General features: G+C 29.9%; 4 non-coding genes across 4 annotated transcripts; all 4 read left to right on the top strand.

Moving 5' to 3' along the window:
* Positions 1-1,033: 1,033 nt before the first annotated feature.
* TRNAQ-CUG (transfer RNA glutamine (anticodon CUG)) lies at positions 1,034-1,105 on the top strand. Its single transcript has one exon. It is a non-coding gene; the product is annotated as a tRNA-Gln (tRNA).
* Positions 1,106-4,832: 3,727 nt separating this feature from the next.
* TRNAQ-CUG (transfer RNA glutamine (anticodon CUG)) lies at positions 4,833-4,904 on the top strand. Its single transcript has one exon. It is a non-coding gene; the product is annotated as a tRNA-Gln (tRNA).
* An 11,299-nt stretch (positions 4,905-16,203) lies between these two features.
* TRNAQ-UUG (transfer RNA glutamine (anticodon UUG)) lies at positions 16,204-16,275 on the top strand. The gene has a single exon. It is a non-coding gene; the product is annotated as a tRNA-Gln (tRNA).
* Positions 16,276-18,103: 1,828 nt separating this feature from the next.
* Positions 18,104-18,175, top strand: TRNAQ-CUG (transfer RNA glutamine (anticodon CUG)). The gene has a single exon. It is a non-coding gene; the product is annotated as a tRNA-Gln (tRNA).
* The last annotated feature ends 1,896 nt before the right edge of the window (positions 18,176-20,071 follow it).

Raw genomic sequence — 20,071 nt, forward strand, 5'->3', positions numbered from 1 at the left:
ATATTTCTGTATCTTGTAGAAATAATGATCTTACACTCTGAGAGAAAGTTTTATATGTGTTATTAGAAGGGATATTCCATGGTGTTATGGTTAGCACTCTGTACTCTGAATCCAGTAAATTGAGTTCAAATCTCGGTGGCACCAGGTGCATTTTAGTACCTTCAGTTTAAGTCCTTGATTGACAAAAACTTTTCTTTTTTATACATATATTTCATTTTTTTTAAATTACTGATTATTGTAAAAATGTACTAAAATCTAAAAAAAAAGGTAGTTATAGAAATGTTTGTAATTATATGAATTTTACTGTGTAATCCAAATAAGCATTGATGTTAATATATGTATACATTTTATACAATAACTTCAATAAAATGTGTCTTCTAAGAATCTAACATTTTAGAAAAAAATGTTTAGATGTTCCCTAATGAATGTGGTTTCTTGGTGTATTGGTAACCACTCCACTCTGATCTTTGAATACAGTGATCTGTATTTAAATCTTGGTAGGTCCTATTGGTTTTTTGTAAGTACCATTCAGTTCATATCTCTCTGAGAGTACATTCTTATAAAAATATTTAGATGCTCCCTAATGGATGAGGTTTCATGGTATATTGGTAAACATTTTGGACTCTGAATCCATGATCTATATTTACATCTTGGTAGGTTCTATTGGTTTTGTTGTAAGTACAATACAGTTAATATCTCTGAGAAAGAAAATATCTATAAATTGCATAAATTAAGAATCTTACACACTGAGAGACAGGTTTATCTGTCATTTAATTCCAATAAAATGTATCCACTAAGAATCTTATACTCTGACAAAAAATGTACATGCTACCATATGAATGAGGTTTCATTGTGTACTGTTAACAATTCTGGACTCTGAAACCTATAATCTGTATAAAAATTTGGTAGGTCCTAATGGCTTTTTTTTGTAAATACAATGTAATACTTATCTCTCTGATTATTATTCCTGTAACTTGTAGAAAATAAGATCTCACACTCTAAGAGAAAGTTGTATATGTTGTGTTAGAAGAGAGGTTTCATGGTGTAATGGTTAGCACTCTGGGCTCTGAATCCAGCGATCCGAGTTCAAATCTCGGTGGGACCTGATGTGTTTTAGTACCTTCAGTTTAAGTTCTTGATTGACAGAAAGTCTTCTTTTTCATACATATAATAATTTTTTTAAATCACTGATTTTTGTAAATATGTACTAAAAGCTAAAAAAAGGTAGTTATAGAAATGTATGTAATTATATGAATTTTACTATATAACCCAAATAAGCGTTGATGTAAATATATGTACAATAATTGCAATAAAATGGGTCTTCTAAGAACCTAACATTTTAGAAAAAAATGTTTAGTTCTCCCTCATGAATGAAGTTTCTTGGTGTATTGGTAACCACTCGGATCTTTGAATCCAGTGATCTGTATTTAAATCTTGGTAGGTCCTATTGGTTTTTTGTAAGTACCGTTCAGTTTATATTTCTCTGAGAGTACATTCTAATAAAAACTGTTTAAATGCTTCCTCATGAATGAGGTTTCCTGGTGTATTTGTAACCATTTTGGACTCTGAATCCATGATTTGTATTTACATCTTGGTAGGTCCTATTGTTTTTTTGTAAGTATTATGCAGTTCATATCTCTGAGAAAGAAAATATCTATAAATTGCATAAATTAAGAATCATACACACTGAGAGACAGGTTTATCGGTAATATAATTCCAATAAAATGTAACCTCTAAGAACCTTACACTGTGAGAACATTTTTTACATGCCACCATATGAATGAGCTTTCATGGTGTACTGTTAACAATTCTGGACTCTGAAACTAATAATCTGTATATACAAATTGGTAGGTCCTAATGGTTTTATTTGTAAATACAATGTAGTACATATCTCTCTGAATGAATATTTCTGTATCTTGTAGAAATAAAGATCTTACACTCTGAGAGAAAGTTTTATATGTGTTATTAGAAGGGATATTCCATGGTGTTATGGTTAGCACTCTGTACTCTGAATCCAGTAAATTGAGTTCAAATCTCGGTGGGACCAGGTGCATTTTAGTACAAAGTTTAATTCCTTGATTGACAAAAACTTTTCTTTTTTATACATATATTACATTTTTTTTAAATTACTGATTATTGTAAAAATGTGCTAAAATCTAAAAAAAAGGTAGTTATAGAAATGTTTGTAATTATATGAATTTTACTGTGTAATCCAAATAAGCATTGATGTTAATATATGTATACATTTTATACAATAACTTCAATAAAATGTGTCTTCTAAGAATCTAACATTTTAGAAAAAAATGTTTAGATGTTCCCTAATGAATGTGGTTTCTTGGTGTATTGGTAACCACTCCACTCTGATCTTTGAATACAGTGATCTGTATTTAAATCTTGGTAGGTCCTATTGGTTTTTTGTAAGTACCATTCAGTTCATATCTCTCTGAGAGTACATTCTTATAAAAATATTTAGATGCTCCCTAATGGATGAGGTTTCATGGTATATTGGTAAACATTTTGGACTCTGAATCCATGATCTATATTTACATCTTGGTAGGTTCTATTGGTTTTGTTGTAAGTACAATACAGTTAATATCTCTGAGAAAGAAAATATCTATAATTGCATAAATTAAGAATCTTACACACTGAGAGACAGGTTTATCTGTCATTTAATTCCAATAAAATGTATCCACTAAGAATCTTATACTCTGACAAAAAATGTACATGCTACCATATGAATGAGGTTTCATTGTGTACTGTTAACAATTCTGGACTCTGAAACCTATAATCTGTATAAAAATTTGGTAGGTCCTAATGGCTTTTTTTTTGTAAATACAATGTAATACTTATCTCTCTGATTATTATTCCTGTAACTTGTAGAAAATAAGATCTCACACTCTAAGAGAAAGTTGTATATGTTGTGTTAGAAGAGAGGTTTCATGGTGTAATGGTTAGCACTCTGGGCTCTGAATCCAGCGATCCGAGTCAAATCTCGGTGGGACCTGATGTTGTTTTAGTACCTTCAGTTTAAGTTCTTGATTGACAGAAAGTCTTCTTTTTCATACATATAATAATTTTTTTAAATCACTGATTTTTGTAAATATGTACTAAAAGCTAAAAAAGGTAGTTATAGAAATGTATGTAATTATATGAATTTTACTATATAACCCAAATAAGCGTTGATGTAAATATATGTACAATAATTGCAATAAAATGGGTCTTCTAAGAACCTAACATTTTAGAAAAAAATGTTTAGCTCTCCCTCATGAATGAAGTTTCTTGGTGTATTGGTAACCACTCGGATCTTTGAATCCAGTGATCTGTATTTAAATCTTGGTAGGTCCTATTGGTTTTTTGTAAGTACCGTTCAGTTTATATTTCTCTGAGAGTACATTCTAATAAAAACTGTTTAAATGCTTCCTCATGAATGAGGTTTCCTGGTGTATTTGTAACCATTTTGGACTCTGAATCCATGATTTGTATTTACATCTTGGTAGGTCCTATTGTTTTTTTGTAAGTATTATGCAGTTCATATCTCTGAGAAAGAAAATATCTATAAATTGCATAAATTAAGAATCATACACACTGAGAGACAGGTTTATCGGTAATATAATTCCAATAAAATGTAACCTCTAAGAACCTTACACTGTGAGAACATTTTTTACATGCCACCATATGAATGAGCTTTCATGGTGTACTGTTAACAATTCTGGACTCTGAAACTAATAATCTGTATATACAAATTGGTAGGTCCTAATGGTTTTATTTGTAAATACAATGTAGTACATATCTCTCTGAATGAATATTTCTGTATCTTGTAGAAATAAAGATCTTACACTCTGAGAGAAAGTTTTATATGTGTTATTAGAAGGGATATTCCATGGTGTTATGGTTAGCACTCTGTACTCTGAATCCAGTAAATTGAGTTCAAATCTCGGTGGGACCAGGTGCATTTTAGTACAAAGTTTAATTCCTTGATTGACAAAAACTTTTCTTTTTTATACATATATTACATTTTTTTTAAATTACTGATTATTGTAAAAATGTACTAAAATCTAAAAAAAAGGTAGTTATAGAAATGTTTGTAATTATATGAATTTTACTGTGTAATCCAAATAAGCATTGATGTTAATATATGTATACATTTTATACAATAACTTCAATAAAATGTGTCTTCTAAGAATCTAACATTTTAGAAAAAAATGTTTAGATGTTCCCTAATGAATGTGGTTTCTTGGTGTATTGGTAACCACTCCACTCTGATCTTTGAATACAGTGATCTGTATTTAAATCTTGGTAGGTCCTATTGGTTTTTTGTAAGTACCATTCAGTTCATATCTCTCTGAGAGTACATTCTTATAAAAATATTTAGATGCTCCCTAATGGATGAGGTTTCGTGGTATATTGGTAAACATTTTGGACTCTGAATCCATGATCTATATTTACATCTTGGTAGGTTCTATTGGTTTTGTTGTAAGTACAATACAGTTAATATCTCTGAGAAAGAAAATATCTATAAATTGCATAAATTAAGAATCTTACACACTGAGAGACAGGTTTATCTGTCATTTAATTCCAATAAAATGTATCCACTAAGAATCTTATACTCTGACAAAAAATGTACATGCTACCATATGAATGAGGTTTCATTGTGTACTGTTAACAATTCTGGACTCTGAAACCTATAATCTGTATAAAAATTTGGTAGGTCCTAATGGCTTTTTTTTGTAAATACAATGTAATACTTATCTCTCTGATTATTATTCCTGTAACTTGTAGAAAATAAGATCTCACACTCTAAGAGAAAGTTGTATATGTTGTGTTAGAAGAGAGGTTTCATTGTGTAATGGTTAGCACTCTGGGCTCTGAATCCAGCGATCCGAGTTCAAATCTCGGTGGGACCTGATGTGTTTTAGTACCTTCAGTTTAAGTTCTTGATTGACAGAAAGTCTTCTTTTTCATACATATAATAATTTTTTTAAATCACTGATTTTTGTAAATATGTACTAAAAGCTAAAAAAAGGTAGTTATAGAAATGTATGTAATTATATGAATTTTACTATATAACCCAAATAAGCGTTGATGTAAATATATGTACAATAATTGCAATAAAATGTGTCTTCTAAGAATCTAACATTTTAGAAAAAAATGTTTAGCTCTCCCTCATGAATGAAGTTTCTTGGTGTATTGGTAACCACTCGGATCTTTGAATCCAGTGATCTGTATTTAAATCTTGGTAGGTCCTATTGGTTTTTTGTAAGTACCGTTCAGTTTATATTTCTCTGAGAGTACATTCTAATAAAAACTGTTTAAATGCTTCCTCATGAATGAGGTTTCCTGGTGTATTTGTAACCATTTTGGACTCTGAATCCATGATTTGTATTTACATCTTGGTAGGTCCTATTGTTTTTTTTGTAAGTATTATGCAGTTCATATCTCTGAGAAAGAAAATATCTATAAATTGCATAAATTAAGAATCATACACACTGAGAGACAGGTTTATCGGTAATATAATTCCAATAAAATGTAACCTCTAAGAATCTTACACTGTGAGAACATTTTTTACATGCCACCATATGAATGAGCTTTCATGGTGTACTGTTAACAATTCTGGACTCTGAAACTAATAATCTGTATATACAAATTGGTAGGTCCTAATGGTTTTATTTGTAAATACAATGTAGTACATATCTCTCTGAATGAATATTTCTGTATCTTGTAGAAATAAAGATCTTACACTCTGAGAGAAAGTTTTATATGTGTTATTAGAAGGGATATTCCATGGTGTTATGGTTAGCACTCTGTACTCTGAATCCAGTAAATTGAGTTCAAATCTCGGTGGGACCAGGTGCATTTTCGTACAAAGTTTAATTCCTTGATTGACAAAAACTTTTCTTTTTTATACATATAATAAATTTTTTTTAAATTACTGATTATTGTAAAAATGTACTAAAATCTAAAAAAAAGGTAGTTATAGAAATGTTTGTAATTATATGAATTTTACTGTGTAATCCAAATAACCATTGATGTTAATATATGTACAATAACTTCAATAAAATGTGTCTTCGAAGAATCTAACATTTTAGAAAAAAATGTTTAGATGTTCCCTAATGAATGTGGTTTCTTGGTGTATTGGTAACCACTCCACTCTGATCTTTGAATACAGTGATCTGTATTTAAATCTTGGTAGGTCCTATTGGTTTTTTGTAAGTACCATTCAGTTCATATCTCTCTGAGAGTACATTCTTATAAAAATATTTAGATGCTCCCTAATGGATGAGGTTTCATGGTATATTGGTAAACATTTTGGACTCTGAATCCATGATCTATATTTACATCTTGGTAGGTTCTATTGGTTTTGTTGTAAGTACAATACAGTTAATATCTCTGAGAAAGAAAATATCTATAAATTGCATAAATTAAGAATCTTACACACTGAGAGACAGGTTTATCTGTCATTTAATTCCAATAAAATGTATCCACTAAGAATCTTATACTCTGACAAAAAATGTACATGCTACCATATGAATGAGGTTTCATTGTGTACTGTTAACAATTCTGGACTCTGAAACCTATAATCTGTATAAAAATTTGGTAGGTCCTAATGGCTTTTTTTTTAAAATACAATGTAATACTTATCTCTCTGATTATTATTCCTGTAACTTGTAGAAAATAAGATCTCACACTCTAAGAGAAAGTTGTATATGTTGTGTTAGAAGAGAGGTTTCATGGTGTAATGGTTAGCACTCTGGGCTCTGAATCCAGCGATCCGAGTCAAATCTCGGTGGGACCTGATGTGTTTTAGTACCTTCAGTTTAAGTTCTTGATTGACAGAAAGTCTTCTTTTTCATACATATAATAATTTTTTTAAATCACTGATTTTTGTAAATATGTACTAAAAGCTAAAAAAGGTAGTTATAGAAATGTATGTAATTATATGAATTTTACTATATAACCCAAATAAGCGTTGATGTAAATATATGTACAATAATTGCAATAAAATGGGTCTTCTAAGAACCTAACATTTTAGAAAAAAATGTTTAGCTCTCCCTCATGAATGAAGTTTCTTGGTGTATTGGTAACCACTCGGATCTTTGAATCCAGTGATCTGTATTTAAATCTTGGTAGGTCCTATTGGTTTTTTGTAAGTACCGTTCAGTTTATATTTCTCTGAGAGTACATTCTAATAAAAACTGTTTAAATGCTTCCTCATGAATGAGGTTTCCTGGTGTATTTGTAACCATTTTGGACTCTGAATCCATGATTTGTATTTACATCTTGGTAGGTCCTATTGTTTTTTTGTAAGTATTATGCAGTTCATATCTCTGAGAAAGAAAATATCTATAAATTGCATAAATTAAGAATCATACACACTGAGAGACAGGTTTATCGGTAATATAATTCCAATAAAATGTAACCTCTAAGAACCTTACACTGTGAGAACATTTTTTACATGCCACCATATGAATGAGCTTTCATGGTGTACTGTTAACAATTCTGGACTCTGAAACTAATAATCTGTATATACAAATTGGTAGGTCCTAATGGTTTTATTTGTAAATACAATGTAGTACATATCTCTCTGAATGAATATTTCTGTATCTTGTAGAAATAAAGATCTTACACTCTGAGAGAAAGTTTTATATGTGTTATTAGAAGGGATATTCTCTGGTGTTATGGTTAGCACTCTGTACTCTGAATCCAGTAAATTGAGTTCAAATCTTGGTGGGACCAGGAGCATTTTCGTACAAAGTTTAATTCCTTGATTGACAAAAACTTTTCTTTTTTATACATATAATACATTTTTTTAAAATTACTGATTATTGTAAAAATGTACTAAAATCTAAAAAAAAGGTAGTTATAGAAATGTTTGTAATTATATGAATTTTACTGTGTAATCCAAATAAGCATTGATGTTAATATATGTATACATTTTATACAATAACTTCAATAAAATGTGTCTTCTAAGAATCTAACATTTTAGAAAAAAATGTTTAGATGTTCCCTAATGAATGTGGTTTCTTGGTGTATTGGTAACCACTCCACTCTGATCTTTGAATACAGTGATCTGTATTTAAATCTTGGTAGGTCCTATTGGTTTTTTGTAAGTACCATTCAGTTCATATCTCTCTGAGAGTACATTCTTATAAAAATATTTAGATGCTCCCTAATGGATGAGGTTTCATGGTATATTGGTAAACATTTTGGACTCTGAATCCATGATCTATATTTACATCTTGGTAGGTTCTATTGGTTTTGTTGTAAGTACAATACAGTTAATATCTCTGAGAAAGAAAATATCTATAAATTGCATAAATTAAGAATCTTACACACTGAGAGACAGGTTTATCTGTCATTTAATTCCAATAAAATGTATCCACTAAGAATCTTATACTCTGACAAAAAATGTACATGCTACCATATGAATGAGGTTTCATTGTGTACTGTTAACAATTCTGGACTCTGAAACCTATAATCTGTATAAAAATTTGGTAGGTCCTAATGGCTTTTTTTTGTAAATACAATGTAATACTTATCTCTCTGATTATTATTCCTGTAACTTGTAGAAAATAAGATCTCACACTCTAAGAGAAAGTTGTATATGTTGTGTTAGAAGAGAGGTTTCATGGTGTAATGGTTAGCACTCTGGGCTCTGAATCCAGCGATCCGAGTCAAATCTCGGTGGGACCTGATGTGTTTTAGTACCTTCAGTTTAAGTTCTTGATTGACAGAAAGTCTTCTTTTTCATACATATAATAATTTTTTTAAATCACTGATTTTTGTAAATATGTACTAAAAGCTAAAAAAGGTAGTTATAGAAATGTATGTAATTATATGAATTTTACTATATAACACAAATAAGCGTTGATGTAAATATATGTACAATAATTGCAATAAAATGGGTCTTCTAAGAACCTAACATTTTAGAAAAAAATGTTTAGCTCTCCCTCATGAATGAAGTTTCTTGGTGTATTGGTAACCACTCGGATCTTTGAATCCAGTGATCTGTATTTAAATCTTGGTAGGTCCTATTGGTTTTTTGTAAGTACCGTTCAGTTTATATTTCTCTGAGAGTACATTCTAATAAAAACTGTTTAAATGCTTCCTCATGAATGAGGTTTCCTGGTGTATTTGTAACCATTTTGGACTCTGAATCCATGATTTGTATTTACATCTTGGTAGGTCCTATTGTTTTTTTGTAAGTATTATGCAGTTCATATCTCTGAGAAAGAAAATATCTATAAATTGCATAAATTAAGAATCATACACACTGAGAGACAGGTTTATCGGTAATATAATTCCAATAAAATGTAACCTCTAAGAACCTTACACTGTGAGAACATTTTTTACATGCCACCATATGAATGAGCTTTCATGGTGTACTGTTAACAATTCTGGACTCTGAAACTAATAATCTGTATATACAAATTGGTAGGTCCTAATGGTTTTATTTGTAAATACAATGTAGTACATATCTCTCTGAATGAATATTTCTGTATCTTGTAGAAATAAAGATCTTACACTCTGAGAGAAAGTTTTATATGTGTTATTAGAAGGGATATTCCATGGTGTTATGGTTAGCACTCTGTACTCTGAATCCAGTAAATTGAGTTCAAATCTCGGTGGGACCAGGTGCATTTTAGTACAAAGTTTAATTCCTTGATTGACAAAAACTTTTCTTTTTTATACATATATTACATTTTTTTTAAATTACTGATTATTGTAAAAATGTACTAAAATCTAAAAAAAAGGTAGTTATAGAAATGTTTGTAATTATATGAATTTTACTGTGTAATCCAAATAAGCATTGATGTTAATATATGTATACATTTTATACAATAACTTCAATAAAATGTGTCTTCTAAGAATCTAACATTTTAGAAAAAAATGTTTAGATGTTCCCTAATGAATGTGGTTTCTTGGTGTATTGGTAACCACTCCACTCTGATCTTTGAATACAGTGATCTGTATTTAAATCTTGGTAGGTCCTATTGGTTTTTTGTAAGTACCATTCAGTTCATATCTCTCTGAGAGTACATTCTTATAAAAATATTTAGATGCTCCCTAATGGATGAGGTTTCATGGTATATTGGTAAACATTTTGGACTCTGAATCCATGATCTATATTTACATCTTGGTAGGTTCTATTGGTTTTGTTGTAAGTACAATACAGTTAATATCTCTGAGAAAGAAAATATCTATAAATTGCATAAATTAAGAATCTTACACACTGAGAGACAGGTTTATCTGTCATTTAATTCCAATAAAATGTATCCACTAAGATTCTTATACTCTGACAAAAAATGTACATGCTACCATATGAATGAGGTTTCATTGTGTACTGTTAACAATTCTGGACTCTGAAACCTATAATCTGTATAAAAATTTGGTAGGTCCTAATGGCTTTTTTTTGTAAATACAATGTAATACTTATCTCTCTGATTATTATTCCTGTAACTTGTAGAAAATAAGATCTCACACTCTAAGAGAAAGTTGTATATGTTGTGTTAGAAGAGAGGTTTCATGGTGTAATGGTTAGCACTCTGGGCTCTGAATCCAGCGATCCGAGTCAAATCTCGGTGGGACCTGATGTGTTTTAGTACCTTCAGTTTAAGTTCTTGATTGACAGAAAGTCTTCTTTTTCATACATATAATAATTTTTTTAAATCACTGATTTTTGTAAATATGTACTAAAAGCTAAAAAAAGGTAGTTATAGAAATGTATGTAATTATATGAATTTTACTATATAACCCAAATAAGCGTTGATGTAAATATATGTACAATAATTGCAATAAAATGTGTCTTCTAAGAATCTAACATTTTAGAAAAAAATGTTTAGCTCTCCCTCATGAATGAAGTTTCTTGGTGTATTGGTAACCACTCAGATCTTTGAATCCAGTGATCTGTATTTAAATCTTGGTAGGTCCTATTGGTTTTTTGTAAGTACCGTTCAGTTTATATTTCTCTGAGAGTACATTCTAATAAAAACTGTTTAAATGCTTCCTCATGAATGAGGTTTCCTGGTGTATTTGTAACCATTTTGGACTCTGAATCCATGATTTGTATTTACATCTTGGTAGGTCCTATTGTTTTTTTTGTAAGTATTATGCAGTTCATATCTCTGAGAAAGAAAATATCTATAAATTGCATAAATTAAGAATCATACACACTGAGAGACAGGTTTATCGGTAATATAATTCCAATAAAATGTAACCTCTAAGAATCTTACACTGTGAGAACATTTTTTACATGCCACCATATGAATGAGCTTTCATGGTGTACTGTTAACAATTCTGGACTCTGAAACTAATAATCTGTATATACAAATTGGTAGGTCCTAATGGTTTTATTTGTAAATACAATGTAGTACATATCTCTCTGAATGAATATTTCTGTATCTTGTAGAAATAAAGATCTTACACTCTGAGAGAAAGTTTTATATGTGTTATTAGAAGGGATATTCCATGGTGTTATGGTTAGCACTCTGTACTCTGAATCCAGTAAATTGAGTTCAAATCTCGGTGGGACCAGGTGCATTTTCGTACAAAGTTTAATTCCTTGATTGACAAAAACTTTTCTTTTTTATACATATAATAAATTTTTTTTAAATTACTGATTATTGTAAAAATGTACTAAAATCTAAAAAAAAGGTAGTTATAGAAATGTTTGTAATTATATGAATTTTACTGTGTAATCCAAATAAGCATTGATGTTAATATATGTACAATAACTTCAATAAAATGTGTCTTCGAAGAATCTAACATTTTAGAAAAAAATGTTTAGATGTTCCCTAATGAATGTGGTTTCTTGGTGTATTGGTAACCACTCCACTCTGATCTTTGAATACAGTGATCTGTATTTAAATCTTGGTAGGTCCTATTGGTTTTTTGTAAGTACCATTCAGTTCATATCTCTCTGAGAGTACATTCTTATAAAAATATTTAGATGCTCCCTAATGGATGAGGTTTCATGGTATATTGGTAAACATTTTGGACTCTGAATCCATGATCTATATTTACATCTTGGTAGGTTCTATTGGTTTTGTTGTAAGTACAATACAGTTAATATCTCTGAGAAAGAAAATATCTATAAATTGCATAAATTAAGAATCTTACACACTGAGAGACAGGTTTATCTGTCATTTAATTCCAATAAAATGTATCCACTAAGAATCTTATACTCTGACAAAAAATGTACATGCTACCATATGAATGAGGTTTCATTGTGTACTGTTAACAATTCTGGACTCTGAAACCTATAATCTGTATAAAAATTTGGTAGGTCCTAATGGCTTTTTTTTTTAAATACAATGTAATACTTATCTCTCTGATTATTATTCCTGTAACTTGTAGAAAATAAGATCTCACACTCTAAGAGAAAGTTGTATATGTTGTGTTAGAAGAGAGGTTTCATGGTGTAATGGTTAGCACTCTGGGCTCTGAATCCAGCGATCCGAGTCAAATCTCGGTGGGACCTGATGTGTTTTAGTACCTTCAGTTTAAGTTCTTGATTGACAGAAAGTCTTCTTTTTCATACATATAATAATTTTTTTAAATCACTGATTTTTGTAAATATGTACTAAAAGCTAAAAAAGGTAGTTATAGAAATGTATGTAATTATATGAATTTTACTATATAACCCAAATAAGCGTTGATGTAAATATATGTACAATAATTGCAATAAAATGGGTCTTCTAAGAACCTAACATTTTAGAAAAAAATGTTTAGCTCTCCCTCATGAATGAAGTTTCTTGGTGTATTGGTAACCACTCGGATCTTTGAATCCAGTGATCTGTATTTAAATCTTGGTAGGTCCTATTGGTTTTTTGTAAGTACCGTTCAGTTTATATTTCTCTGAGAGTACATTCTAATAAAAACTGTTTAAATGCTTCCTCATGAATGAGGTTTCCTGGTGTATTTGTAACCATTTTGGACTCTGAATCCATGATTTGTAGTTACATCTTGGTAGGTCCTATTGTTTTTTTGTAAGTATTATGCAGTTCATATCTCTGAGAAAGAAAATATCTATAAATTGCATAAATTAAGAATCATACACACTGAGAGACAGGTTTATCGGTAATATAATTCCAATAAAATGTAACCTCTAAGAACCTTACACTGTGAGAACATTTTTTACATGCCACCATATGAATGAGCTTTCATGGTGTACTGTTAACAATTCTGGACTCTGAAACTAATAATCTGTATATACAAATTGGTAGGTCCTAATGGTTTTATTTGTAAATACAATGTAGTACATATCTCTCTGAATGAATATTTCTGTATCTTGTAGAAATAAAGATCTTACACTCTGAGAGAAAGTTTTATATGTGTTATTAGAAGGGATATTCTCTGGTGTTATGGTTAGCACTCTGTACTCTGAATCCAGTAAATTGAGTTCAAATCTTGGTGGGACCAGGAGCATTTTCGTACAAAGTTTAATTCCTTGATTGACAAAAACTTTTCTTTTTTATACATATAATACATTTTTTTAAAATTACTGATTATTGTAAAAATGTACTAAAATCTAAAAAAAAGGTAGTTATAGAAATGTTTGTAATTATATGAATTTTACTGTGTAATCCAAATAAGCATTGATGTTAATATATGTATACATTTTATACAATAACTTCAATAAAATGTGTCTTCTAAGAATCTAACATTTTAGAAAAAAATGTTTAGATGTTCCCTAATGAATGTGGTTTCTTGGTGTATTGGTAACCACTCCACTCTGATCTTTGAATACAGTGATCTGTATTTAAATCTTGGTAGGTCCTATTGGTTTTTTGTAAGTACCATTCAGTTCATATCTCTCTGAGAGTACATTCTTATAAAAATATTTAGATGCTCCCTAATGGATGAGGTTTCATGGTATATTGGTAAACATTTTGGACTCTGAATCCATGATCTATATTTACATCTTGGTAGGTTCTATTGGTTTTGTTGTAAGTACAATACAGTTAATATCTCTGAGAAAGAAAATATCTATAAATTGCATAAATTAAGAATCTTACACACTGAGAGACAGGTTTATCTGTCATTTAATTCCAATAAAATGTATCCACTAAGAATCTTATACTCTGACAAAAAATGTACATGCTACCATATGAATGAGGTTTCATTGTGTACTGTTAACAATTCTGGACTCTGAAACCTATAATCTGTATAAAAATTTGGTAGGTCCTAATGGCTTTTTTTTGTAAATACAATGTAATACTTATCTCTCTGATTATTATTCCTGTAACTTGTAGAAAATAAGATCTCACACTCTAAGAGAAAGTTGTATATGTTGTGTTAGAAGAGAGGTTTCATGGTGTAATGGTTAGCACTCTGGGCTCTGAATCCAGCGATCCGAGTCAAATCTCGGTGGGACCTGATGTGTTTTAGTACCTTCAGTTTAAGTTCTTGATTGACAGAAAGTCTTCTTTTTCATACATATAATAATTTTTTTAAATCACTGATTTTTGTAAATATGTACTAAAAGCTAAAAAAGGTAGTTATAGAAATGTATGTAATTATATGAATTTTACTATATAACACAAATAAGCGTTGATGTAAATATATGTACAATAATTGCAATAAAATGGGTCTTCTAAGAACCTAACATTTTAGAAAAAAATGTTTAGCTCTCCCTCATGAATGAAGTTTCTTGGTGTATTGGTAACCACTCGGATCTTTGAATCCAGTGATCTGTATTTAAATCTTGGTAGGTCCTATTGGTTTTTTGTAAGTACCGTTCAGTTTATATTTCTCTGAGAGTACATTCTAATAAAAACTGTTTAAATGCTTCCTCATGAATGAGGTTTCCTGGTGTATTTGTAACCATTTTGGACTCTGAATCCATGATTTGTATTTACATCTTGGTAGGTCCTATTGTTTTTTTGTAAGTATTATGCAGTTCATATCTCTGAGAAAGAAAATATCTATAAATTGCATAAATTAAGAATCATACACACTGAGAGACAGGTTTATCGGTAATATAATTCCAATAAAATGTAACCTCTAAGAACCTTACACTGTGAGAACATTTTTTACATGCCACCATATGAATGAGCTTTCATGGTGTACTGTTAACAATTCTGGACTCTGAAACTAATAATCTGTATATACAAATTGGTAGGTCCTAATGGTTTTATTTGTAAATACAATGTAGTACATATCTCTCTGAATGAATATTTCTGTATCTTGTAGAAATAAAGATCTTACACTCTGAGAGAAAGTTTTATATGTGTTATTAGAAGGGATATTCCATGGTGTTATGGTTAGCACTCTGTACTCTGAATCCAGTAAATTGAGTTCAAATCTCGGTGGGACCAGGTGCATTTTAGTACAAAGTTTAATTCCTTGATTGACAAAAACTTTTCTTTTTTATACATATATTACATTTTTTTTAAATTACTGATTATTGTAAAAATGTACTAAAATCTAAAAAAAAGGTAGTTATAGAAATGTTTGTAATTATATGAATTTTACTGTGTAATCCAAATAAGCATTGATGTTAATATATGTATACATTTTATACAATAACTTCAATAAAATGTGTCTTCTAAGAATCTAACATTTTAGAAAAAAATGTTTAGATGTTCCCTAATGAATGTGGTTTCTTGGTGTATTGGTAACCACTCCACTCTGATATTTGAATACAGTGATCTGTATTTAAATCTTGGTAGGTCCTATTGGTTTTTTGTAAGTACCATTCAGTTCATATCTCTCTGAGAGTACATTCTTATAAAAATATTTAGATGCTCCCTAATGGATGAGGTTTCATGGTATATTGGTAAACATTCTGGACTCTGAATCCATGATCTATATTTACATCTTGGTAGGTTCTATTGGTTTTGTTGTAAGTACAATACAGTTAATATCTCTGAGAAAGAAAATATCTATAAATTGCATAAATTAAGAATCTTACACACTGAGAGACAGGTTTATCTGTCATTTAATTCCAATAAAATGTATCCACTAAGAATCTTATACTCTGACAAAAAATGTACATGCTACCATATGAATGAGGTTTCATTGTGTACTGTTAACAATTCTGGACTCTGAAACCTATAATCTGTATAAAAATTTGGTAGGTCCTAATGGCTTTTTTTTGTAAATACAATGTAATACTTATCTCTCTGATTATTATTCCTGTAACTTGTAGAAAATAAGATCTCACACTCTAAGAGAAAGTTGTATATGTTGTGTTAGAAGAGAGGTTTCATGGTGTAATGGTTAGCACTCTGGCCTTTGAATCCAGCGATCCGAGTTCAAATCTCGGTGGGACCTGATGTGTTTTAGTACCTTCAGTTTAAGTTCTTGATTGACAGAAAGTCTTCTTTTTCATACATATAATAATTTTTTTAAATCACTGATTTTTGTAAATATGTACTAAAAGCTAAAAAAAGGTAGTTATAGAAATGTATGTAATTATATGAATTTTACTATATAACCCAAATAAGCGTTGATGTAAATATATGTACAATAATTGCAATAAAATGTGTCTTCTAAGAATCTAACATTTTAGAAAAAAATGTTTAGCTCTCCCTCATGAATGAAGTTTCTTGGTGTATTGGTAACCACTCGGATCTTTGAATCCAGTGATCTGTATTTAAATCTTGGTAGGTCCTATTGGTTTTTTGTAAGTACCGTTCAGTTTATATTTCTCTGAGAGTACATTCTAATAAAAACTGTTTAAATGCTTCCTCATGAATGAGGTTTCCTGGTGTATTTGTAACCATTTTGGACTCTGAATCCATGATTTGTATTTACATCTTGGTAGGTCCTATTGTTTTTTTGTAAGTATTATGCAGTTCATATCTCTGAGAAAGAAAATATCTATAAATTGCATAAATTAAGAATCATACACACTGAGAGACAGGTTTATCGGTAATATAATTCCAATAAAATGTAACCTCTAAGAACCTTACACTGTGAGAACATTTTTTACATGCCACCATATGAATGAGCTTTCATGGTGTACTGTTAACAATTCTGGACTCTGAAACTAATAATCTGTATATACAAATTGGTAGGTCCTAATGGTTTTATTTGTAAATACAATGTAGTACATATCTCTCTGAATGAATATTTCTGTATCTTGTAGAAATAAAGATCTTACACTCTGAGAGAAAGTTTTATATGTGTTATTAGAAGGGATATTCCATGGTGTTATGGTTAGCACTCTGTACTCTGAATCCAGTAAATTGAGTTCAAATCTCGGTGGGACCAGGTGCATTTTAGTACAAAGTTTAATTCCTTGATTGACAAAAACTTTTCTTTTTTATACATATATTACATTTTTTTTAAATTACTGATTATTGTAAAAATGTACTAAAATCTAAAAAAAAGGTAGTTATAGAAATGTTTGTAATTATATGAATTTTACTGTGTAATCCAAATAAGCATTGATGTTAATATATGTATACATTTTATACAATAACTTCAATAAAATGTGTCTTCTAAGAATCTAACATTTTAGAAAAAAATGTTTAGATGTTCCCTAATGAATGTGGTTTCTTGGTGTATTGGTAACCACTCCACTCTGATCTTTGAATACAGTGATCTGTATTTAAATCTTGGTAGGTCCTATTGGTTTTTTGTAAGTACCATTCAGTTCATATCTCTCTGAGAGTACATTCTTATAAAAATATTTAGATGCTCCCTAATGGATGAGGTTTCATGGTATATTGGTAAACATTTTGGACTCTGAATCCATGATCTATATTTACATCTTGGTAGGTTCTATTGGTTTTGTTGTAAGTACAATACAGTTAATATCTCTGAGAAAGAAAATATCTATAAATTGCATAAATTAAGAATCTTACACACTGAGAGACAGGTTTATCTGTCATTTAATTCCAATAAAATGTATCCACTAAGAATCTTATACTCTGACAAAAAATGTACATGCTACCATATGAATGAGGTTTCATTGTGTACTGTTAACAATTCTGGACTCTGAAACCTATAATCTGTATAAAAATTTGGTAGGTCCTAATGGCTTTTTTTTGTAAATACAATGTAATACTTATCTCTCTGATTATTATTCCTGTAACTTGTAGAAAATAAGATCTCACACTCTAAGAGAAAGTTGTATATGTTGTGTTAGAAGAGAGGTTTCATGGTGTAATGGTTAGCACTCTGGGCTCTGAATCCAGCGATCCGAGTTCAAATCTTGGTGGGACCTGATGTGTTTTAGTACCTTCAGTTTAAGTTCTTGATTGACAGAAAGTCTTCTTTTTCATACATATAATAATTTTTTTAAATCACTGATTTTTGTAAATATGTACTAAAAGCTAAAAAAAAGGTAGTTATAGAAATGTATGTAATTATATGAATTTTACTATATAACCCAAATAAGCGTTGATGTAAATATATGTACAATAATTGCAATAAAATGTGTCTTCTAAGAATCTAACATTTTAGAAAAAAATGTTTAGCTCTCCCTCATGAATGAAGTTTTTTGGTGTATTGGTAACCACTCGGATCTTTGAATCCAGTGATCTGTATTAAATCTTGGTAGGTCCTATTGGTTTTTTGTAAGTACCGTTCAGTTTATATTTCTCTGAGAGTACATTCTAATAAAAACTGTTTAAATGCTGCCTCATGAATGAGGTTTCCTGGTGTATTTGTAACCATTTTGGACTCTGAATCCATGATTTGTATTTACATCTTGGTAGGTCCTATTGTTTTTTTGTAAGTATTATGCAGTTCATATCTCTGAGAAAGAAAATATCTATAAATTGCATAAATTAAGAATCATACACACTGAGAGACAGGTTTATTGGTAATATAATTCCAATAAAATGTAACCTCTAAGAATCTTACACTGTGAGAACATTTTTTACATGCCACCGTATGAATGAGCTTTCATGGTGTACTGTTAACAATTCTGGACTCTGAAACTAATAATCTGTATATACAAATTGGTAGGTCCTAATGGTTTTATTTGTAAATACAATGTAGTACATATCTCTCTGAATGAATATTTCTGTATCTTGTAGAAATAAAGATCTTACACTCTGAGAGAAAGTTTTATATGTGTTATTAGAAGAGATATTCCATGGTGTTATGGTTAGCACTCTGTACTCTGAATCCAGTAAATTGAGTTCAAATCTCGGTGGGACAAGGTGCATTTTAGTACCTTCAGTTTAAGTCCTTGATTGACAAAAACTTTTCTTTTTTATACATATAATACATTTTTTTTAAATTACTGATTATTGTAAAAATGTACTAAAATCTAAAAAAAAGGTAGTTATAGAAATGTTTGTAATTATATGAATTTTACTGTGTAATCCAAATAAGCATTGATGTTAATATATGTACAATAACTTCAATAAAATGTGTCTTCGAAGAATCTAACATTTTAGAAAAAAATGTTTAGATGTTCCCTAATGAATGTGGTTTCTTGGTGTATTGGTAACCACTCCACTCTGATCTTTGAATACAGTGATCTGTATTTAAATCTTGGTAGGTCCTATTGGTTTTTTGTAAGTACCATTCAGTTCATATCTCTCTGAGAGTACATTCTTATAAAAATATTTAGATGCTCCCTAATGGATGAGGTTTCATGGTATATTGGTAAACATTTTGGACTCTGAATCCATGATCTATATTTACATCTTGGTAGGTTCTATTGGTTTTGTTGTAAGTACAATACAGTTAATATCTCTGAGAAAGAAAATATCTATAAATTGCATAAATTAAGAATCTTACACACTGAGAGACAGGTTTATCTGTCATTTAATTCCAATAAAATGTATCCACTAAGAATCTTATACTCTGACAAAAAATGTACATGCTACCATATGAATGAGGTTTCATTGTGTACTGTTAACAATTCTGGACTCTGAAACCTATAATCTGTATAAAAATTTGGTAGGTCCTAATGGCTTTTTTTTTGTAAATACAATGTAATACTTATCTCTCTGATTATTATTCCTGTAACTTGTAGAAAATAAGATCTCACACTCTAAGAGAAAGTTGTATATGTTGTGTTAGAAGAGAGGTTTCATGGTGTAATGGTTAGCACTCTGGCCTCTGAATCCAGCGATCCGAGTTCAAATCTTGGTGGGACCTGATG

This window comes from Pseudophryne corroboree, chromosome 11 (genome assembly GCF_028390025.1).
Source record: "Pseudophryne corroboree isolate aPseCor3 chromosome 11, aPseCor3.hap2, whole genome shotgun sequence".
In the NCBI taxonomy this organism is placed as follows: domain Eukaryota; kingdom Metazoa; phylum Chordata; class Amphibia; order Anura; family Myobatrachidae; genus Pseudophryne; species Pseudophryne corroboree.